At 36.4% G+C, this 8,447-nt stretch overlaps 1 protein-coding gene across 1 annotated transcript in view; it reads right to left on the minus strand.

Annotated features, from left to right (window-relative positions):
• LOC101565233 (E3 ubiquitin-protein ligase RING2) overlaps window positions 1–7,560 on the minus strand; it is a gene marked incomplete at its 3' end in the record, with an annotated part of 29,898 nt that extends 22,338 nt beyond the window's left edge. The window contains exon 1 of the mRNA XM_023708481.1: window positions 7,555–7,560. The remainder of the gene's footprint in view (window positions 1–7,554) is intronic.
• Window positions 7,561–8,447: the final 887 nt, after the last annotated feature.

Consider the following 8,447-nt stretch of genomic DNA (forward strand, 5'->3'; position numbering starts at 1 on the left):
AAAAAAAAAAAAAAAAAAAAATCACAAACCCTAAATTCATTTACCTCTGAAAAAGCACCATCTAAAACTGCATGAGGCTTTGGGAGGGTAGACCCAAACCATAACATTATTTAAAACAATTTATGTAAGCTTATTCTGTAACAAAAATTGTCAGGGCAGATATAGTAGTTGTCTACTGTTAGTAACCTACATATGACTAAATACAAAAAGAAGTTCCTGAAAGCTTAAGAGGGAAAGAAATGTATCAGAAAAACATTCTTGGCTCATACTCCATCAAAAATCTGTGAGTTCTTTAGAAACTGGATTATCTCCCAGGGTCCAAAAACATACAAAATCCTTCAGGATACTTAATAAATATAGGCTAAGTACACTGATGCCAAACAAGGATACAAAGGTAAAGCACAGTGAACCTATCTAGCCTTCATGCTTTGACTAGACTCTCAATAAAGCAAAATCAAGTGCAAACATACTTGATCACAGTGAACTGACATTCTTGGGTAAAAAGCCTCAAGCGTTAATTTCTAAAGTACAAATGGAAGAGGAATCATGTTAAATAGGAGATATGTAAGGATGATTATACTGTAAAACTTTATTAATCTGAATTGTATTCTTACCAAGTAGCTGTGAGAACAGCCAGCCATAAGGGACTTCCAGACTGAATGAAACATTTTTTCTCAAGGATCTTTAAATTTTAACTTATTCTGTGCTAAACTCTCATGAGTTCTACGCCTAAAATGTTTACCAGCTGTTTTAATCATAAACACGGACTATTCTAATCTGAACATCTCAAATAAAATTATAACTTAATGTAAGTATGCTATAAATTACATCCCAAGGGCTTAGGTAAATTAGGCTATTTAGAAATGTCCATTTACATTTTGAAGAATGCTTGCTACATTAGTTTTCTTTGTAGAACTGGGGATTGAACTCAGGCCCTTGCGCTTGCCCAGGAAGTGCTTATTCCACTGAGCCATCTCCCCAGCCTACATTAGTTTTCTATAGCTGCTACACAAATGGCCAAAAATCTGGTTCTTTAAAGCAAAAATAACTTATTCTCTCATAGCTCTAAAGGCCAGAAGTTCTAATCCAGTTATTAGTGACCCAAATTCCAGGTGTTGGCAGTGTCAAACTCCCTCTGCAGGCCTAAGGAAGAATCTGTTTCATAATTTCTTGTATTTGGGGGCAAAGAGCATTCCTTACCCTGGCCACTTCACTCCTATTCTCTCTCCATGGCTGGTAATACTATCTCTTCCTTTGCTGTAATTTTCCTCTGTACCCTTTATAAGGATACATATATTGACATACAATGCCTGCCTGAGTAATCTAGGATAATCTCTTCATTTCAAAATAATTATGTGATGTGGAATGGTTGAAAAAGATGTGGTATTTTTATACAATGGAGTATTACTCAGCTATGAAGAATGATAAACCTATTTAAGTGGATGCTTAAGATATACTTATAAGTGAAATAAACCAGACCCACACGTATAAATATCGTATTGTCTCCCTAGTATAAGAACTCAAAAGAGGAATTACATATAAAAAGGTTCAACACAAATAAAAGGAAACCGAGAACTTGAGGATTGGACAATGAGGAGTAGGCAAGGAGAAAAGCTGGGAAACATGACAGGGGCAAAGCCATGCATTTGTATGCACAAGATGGGTGGGACAGTGATCCTGGGGGACAGCAGCAGGTTTTTGAGACTAGAGGTTGGCTGATGAGATTCTCACCCTGACTAACTGTATATGCTGGTGCCTGTGAGCCAAGTGGCTGCAATGAGGATGGTGATGTGTAATAGAGGGGTCACGCTTGGAGTGCTTGCCATCCTGGTCTTCTAAATATGTACTTCTTGTCATGACATAACATTTATTGCCATAATATCTCTCAAGTAAAGGGTTTTTTTGTTGTTTTTGTTTTTAAAGAGTAATAAATGAAAAAAAAAGACACAACAATAAGAAAAAAATATCACAGGTCTGTCCTGTTACAATTCTGTATATGGTTAGATTTCTAAATCTCTTTGTAAAAATATGCAAATGCTTATTTCTAGTTTTTTAAAATTATTTTTCCTTCATATACTGTAAGGACTTAAAGTTCAACATATTAATAGTTGATGGAAAATACTTGTTCCATGATATGCCAAAGATGTTTGATACTTAGACAGATAGGGTAAACTAAACTGCATATACTGCAGGTTAATAATAAGCTTCTCTTATGGAGGGTTAACAACCTAAGTTCACAGATCAAAACTGGAGAAAAGGAAGGGCTGCAAGGTCAGCCAACATTTTGGCCCTAGCCTTTCAAGGATAGTGAAGACTCAGGACATAGGAGAACCTGTACTATAACAACATGTAACTCAGTTGTGCTCCAAATTTTCTGATCAAGGAGATTATGGAGCCACAGAGGAATGTGAGCGATGATGTATAGTGTGCCTGGGGAGAGTCACATGGAGAGAAAAAACATTCTCTCAGGCTTTCACAGAGAGCAAAGTAGTCAAGCAATGGCCATGACTCATCCTCATGGCTGACACTGACAAAGGATCTACAAAGTGCGGTACAGGGCTACAGGATAAATCCTGAGGGTATCTGACTGACCTTATCAGATACAAAAATTATATTTCTTGTATATACGTCTTGCTTTATCTTGGTTTTAACCATCCAGCAGAAAAGTATAAAACGAGGTATATAAAGTCAAGCCATATTAATACAATGAACTGTAAAAGGCTCAAGTCAACAACTTCTGAGGATAACCACTAATATTATAGACAGCTAGACAGTGTTGAATTGTTTAGCTGAATTCAAACACCTATAGTATTTAGATGCCGATAGAACATCCACCTCTGACAGGACTAAACAAAAAAAAGAGGATACAAAGAAAAGATCATTTTGTATTTATATATACAAAATAGTTAGGCTTTGAAACTGTCTCATTCATATTTGTTTCTCAATAAAATTAAAATTAAAAAAATAATTATGTGAGTGGTGGTGCACGCCTGTAATCCCAGCGCTTGGGAGGTTGAAAACAGGAGGATCGGTACAAGTCTGATCTGTGTAGTGAGACCCTGTACTAAATACATTTTAAAAAATAATAATTATGTGAAAGGGTTGGTGAGCTAGCTCAGCAGACTAAGTGCCTGCTTAGGCAAGCACAGGGACACAGGTTAGATCCCCAGCACATGAGTGTGCTGAGCAGGCCACCAAATCTGGGCATGGTGGCACACACCTGTAATCCTAGTGCTGGGGAGGCTGAAAACAGGAGGATCATTAGGAGTCGAGTTGTGTAGTAAGACCATGTATCAAATACATTAAAACACAATAACAATTATGTGAAAAGATCCTTTTCCCAAATAAAGTAACATTTACAGGTTCCAGGGACTGTAATGTAAGTAACTTGCAGGGGACCATTTTTCAATCCGTCACACTTGCCAAAAATAAAGATAACACACCAATATAACCAGCTCCCCAAAGAAAATACTTTATCAAGCACATGACTGCTTTTCTTAATTTGCTTTATATTGTGAAAGACATTGGAAAATATAATCACTTTTAAATTACTCAGCCTATCTCATTTTTCTACACAGCATTTTTCTTAGAGACATGTTTTCTAAGCACTCTGAAAAAAGCTAAGAAACTTCTCTTTACTTTTAGTAAGATATCTGTCTTTTTTATAGTGTCCCTTCTGAATGTTATACAGATCATTTCAAATTAACTCTTCAATCTTTAACATTTTTCTTTTCTTCTTGCATTATTTTATATAACAAGTGAATGAGCAAACATTTTCTTCCAAACCAGGAAGCAAGAATAAATTCTTGAGTAAACAATCAAATTATCACCACAACATTACCTGCAGTAACTATCACCTCATAAATACCACTTTCAGTATTTTAACCTAAAACTACATGTAAGGCACATACTAATTTCTGTAAGCTTTGAAGACACCAAGTCTTTTTATTTCTTTACTGAAAACCCTATCATTGTACTAAACATGTGGAATATTCATTTACACTTTTCTAAATGGATTATGTATCTTTTCCACATTGTGAAACACAGAGCACAAAACATTCCCAGTGATTTTACAAATCTTTATATCTTATCTTAATTAAGTTGTTGAGTAATAGTAATAAACTTAATGCTTCCTATACTCTGTATAAAACTACATTATTATTACAGGGAAAATTAGTGTTTTTGAAAATGTTAAGGCTTTACCTAAAATATAATCTAGATGGTTCAGTGTGCTCTGTGCCTTCCTACCATGTGTCTTCCATCACCAAGCACTATCTCATCTTTTCTAATGCTACCTTCATACATACAAATACTTTTTTTTTTTTTTTCTCAGAACCGGGGATTGAACTCAGGGCCTTGCACTTGCCAGGCAAGCAGTTATTCTACTGAGCCATCTCCCTGGCCCCACACAGATACTTTTAATAGCCGCTATTTAGTCTGTAATGTTTCAGGATATAACTGCTAAGCCAAAATATTGATCAAAATTATCAGCAGCACTTTTGTTTTTGCCCTTTTTCCTATACAACTAGAAAGGTAAGATTCAATAAACAACTGAGTTGGACATATAATTAACAGAAACTTTCATTGTGTTAGGAAATGAAAACCTCCAACGGTTTATTAGCTAAAGAAAAGACAACTCTAGGACATCTTCTATGTAATTTGCTAAATTTGCTGGGCATGGTGGCACACATTGGTAATCCCAGTACTCAGGAGGCTAAGGCAAGAAGACTGCAATGAGGCCAGCCTTGGGTACACTGTAAGTTCAAGGCCAACCTGAACTATATAATCAGACCCTGTCTCAATCAAACAAACTCGCTAAATTCTTCAAGAGCACAAATAAGCATTCCAATGAGGGACTATAGTCCGATGGTGGAAAGGTTTAGCATTAGGTGAAACCTATAGTTAACAAATGAGGAAAGGAAAGCAGTCCAGGAGGATAAATATAATGTGCACAGGTACAACTCAGCACTGAACAACAGTTGAACATAAACAACAGAAGAGGGAAGGATAGGGAATACTACTGGTTGAGGCTAAAAACTTAAAAACTGGACTAGATCAGGCCATGCAGCAAGTGCTGGGAAAGTCATGGTACAATGACAAAGTCAGATTTGCATTTTAGATAAAGAAATCACCACTGGCAAGAGTGAAGGACACAACTGAGAAAGGCAAGAATCCTAATTAGAGGCCAAGTACAAAGAACCAAACAAGAAACCAGAAAAGCCAACAATAGAGCAATTAAATACACAGGACACGAGAAATGGGAAAAAAGGGGGAAGGGGCTGCTAAACTGTAGAGTTGTGGCAGTGTAAGTGTTGCTGATGATTAAGAAAAACAAAGAGGGACCAAGGAGATGGGTCAGTAGAACAAGCGCTGGTCTGGCAAGCGCAAGGGTCTGAGTTCCATCCCTGGTTCCACCAAAAACAAAAAAACACAGTACTTCAGTACAACAAATGTGTGGGCTTTAGCTTAGGGAAGGAAGGGAGGAAGGAAATAGCACACAGAAACAAAGGGGGAAGAAAGAAAAAAGAAAAAGCACCTAAGTAATTCAGTTCACTAATTATATGATCTTATATGTAGATAACCCTAAAGACTACACACACACACACACACACACACACACACGCACACACACGCACGCACACATGCACACACACTGAAAACTTGTACTAATAAATCAATTAAGCAAAACTGCAGGGAAAAAAATCAACACAAAAAAATCAATTGCATTTCTGTACAACAAAAAAAATCTGAAGAGTTAATTAAGAAAGCAACCCAATTTACAATGACATAAAAGAGGCCAGGCATGGTGGGAGGCTGAGGCAGAAAGATCAGGAGTCTAAGTACAGCCCAAAGAACACAGCACCATAGCAAGCTGCTGTCTCAAAATGTATTCTATTTGTTTATTCTTTGTTTTGTTCTGAGAATTACAAAACATTGCTGAAAGTAACTAAAGACAAACACCGAACAGGAGATTCAATATTAAGACAATAAGGTCCTACTCAAAAAAAGCTACAAATTCAATTCAATCCCTGTCAAAATCCCAGTATTTTTAATGCAAATGGAAAACCCCCCTTAAAATTAATACAATCAAGAGATCCCAAATAGCCAAAATAATCTTGAAAAAGAACAAAGATAAAGGACTCCTACATGCACATTTCAAAGCTTACTACAAACATAATGTGATATTACATGTTGAAGAATAATAAAACAAGTCCCACACCTTTCACCATGCATTAAACTAAAAACAAAATGGGTCAAAGATCTAAATATTAAAACAGTGCTCGCTTCGGCAGCACATAAACTAAATATTAAAACAGAAACATCAAGTCTGCTTGCAGATAGGTCAACCACAACTCTTCAAGACACTGGTGTAGGCAAAGACTATAAACTGCACAGAACCTATCACAAAGAATCAGCAACTGGGATCGCACTGAAAATATTTTGCACAGCAAAATAAACTACCAACAGAGTAGAGACAACCCACACCGGGAAAAAAGGTTTGCCAGCATTCCTCAGACAAAGGATTAACTTTGAGAATATATGAATAACTCAAAACAATCAGACTTCTCAAGAAGTAGAAACTGCAAACAAATATATTAAAAATGTTCAACACCACTGGTCATTTGAGAAACATAAATTAAAATAACACTGAAAAATTCCATCTCACTCCAGAAAGAACAGCTATCATCAAGAAGCTGGCAGGATTGTGGGGAAAAAGGAACCTTTCTCTATTATTGGTGTAAATGGAGAATGGTACAACCACTGTGCAAATCAATGTCAAAGAGAGTCCTCAAAAACTTCTTGGTGTTTTCCTGAAAAATTTAAAAGCATCATACCAGTGCAACATATGCACACCCATGTTTATAGCAGTTTGTAGTTGCTAAGTCTTGGGAACAGCCTAAATGTCCATTGATTGATGAATGGATAAAGATATGGAGCTGTTCTTATACAATGGAGTACTACTCTGCCATAATGAATAAACTTGAGACATTTCTAGCTAAATGAATGCACCTTGAGACCATATTCTTAAGTGAAATAAGACACACATTACTATATCGCACCATTTCTCTGGAATGAAATTGGAAGTGCAAATAAGAACCAAAATATGTAATAGGTATTGGGAAATAGCAAAAAGTGTTCAAAAAGGAGAAGGGGAACTAGAGGGGGGAGGAGGAAAGGAAAGAAAAAGAAAAAATGAGAAAAGAAAAAATGAGAAAAGAAAAAAGAGACAACAAAGCTTTTGCAAATAAGAGAAGTTGAAGGTAGCATAGGGAAATCAGGATAAAAAAAAGAATCAAATTATATCATGTACAGGTACGAATTCCCTATGATGAATGTGATCATTATGTATACATAAAATGTACTAATGAGCTTAATTAGAAAAAATGTGGAATTAGCATAAAGATGGACATATAAACCAAAAGAACAGAAAGTCCAGAAAGAAATCCTCATATATATGAACAATTAATTATGGACAAAAGTACCAAGATCAATGGAAGAAGAGTCTTTAAAACAAATACAACTATGATTCTAGGCAGGTGTGGTAGCACATACTTGTAATCCCAGCAGGTAGATTGAGGCAGAAGGATCTTTGTGAGTTTGAGCCCAGCCTGACATACAAAGTGAGTTCAAGACTAGCCTTAACTGCATAGTGGGATTCTGTCTCAAAAAGACAAAACAAAAAGAGCTGTGATACCCACGCAAATGAAGGAAGTTGCACCATGACCTTACATTATACGTTCGAATTATTCAATACTTGAGCCAGAAAAAAAGCTCAGTGACTTAAGTGCCCACCTGCCTGGTAAGTGCAAGGTCCTGAGATCAATCCCCAGTACGTACACACACACACACACACACACACACACACACACAAAAGAAAAGGAAAGGAAAAATTATTAAAAACTTAATGATTAAGTACTAAATCTATAAAACTCTTAGGACAGGGAAAAGTTACATTCAGCAAGTTTTTTGGCTATGATACAAAAAGCACAGACAATTTTAAAAAATTAAAATCTTTGTGCATAGCTGGGGAAATAGCTCGAAGGTCTAAGTGCCTGCCTGGTAAGTGCAAGGACCCAGGCTTGATCCCCAGTACGGCATGCTGTGCTGCCATGCCAGCCACCGAAACTGGGCATGGTGGCTCAAGCCTATAATCCCAGCACTGGGTAGGCTGAGACAGGAGGATCACTTCGAGTCTAAGCTGTGGAGTGAGACGCTGTACCAAATAAATAAATAGTGAAATAAATAAAACATTTTAAAAATTTAAAATTTTTGCATACGAATCATGCTATCGGAGTAAAGAACAAACCAAAAAATGAGAAAATATTTGCAAATCATACTAATAAAAGGATTAAGATCTAGAATTTATAAAAACTCCTACAACTCAAAAGAACAGCCCAATTCAAAAACAGGCAAAAGAACTTGATCAGACTTTGCTCAAAGCACAC

Source organism: Octodon degus, unplaced genomic scaffold, assembly GCF_000260255.1.
Source record: "Octodon degus isolate 3935 unplaced genomic scaffold, OctDeg1.0 scaffold00374, whole genome shotgun sequence".
NCBI lineage: Eukaryota > Metazoa > Chordata > Mammalia > Rodentia > Octodontidae > Octodon > Octodon degus.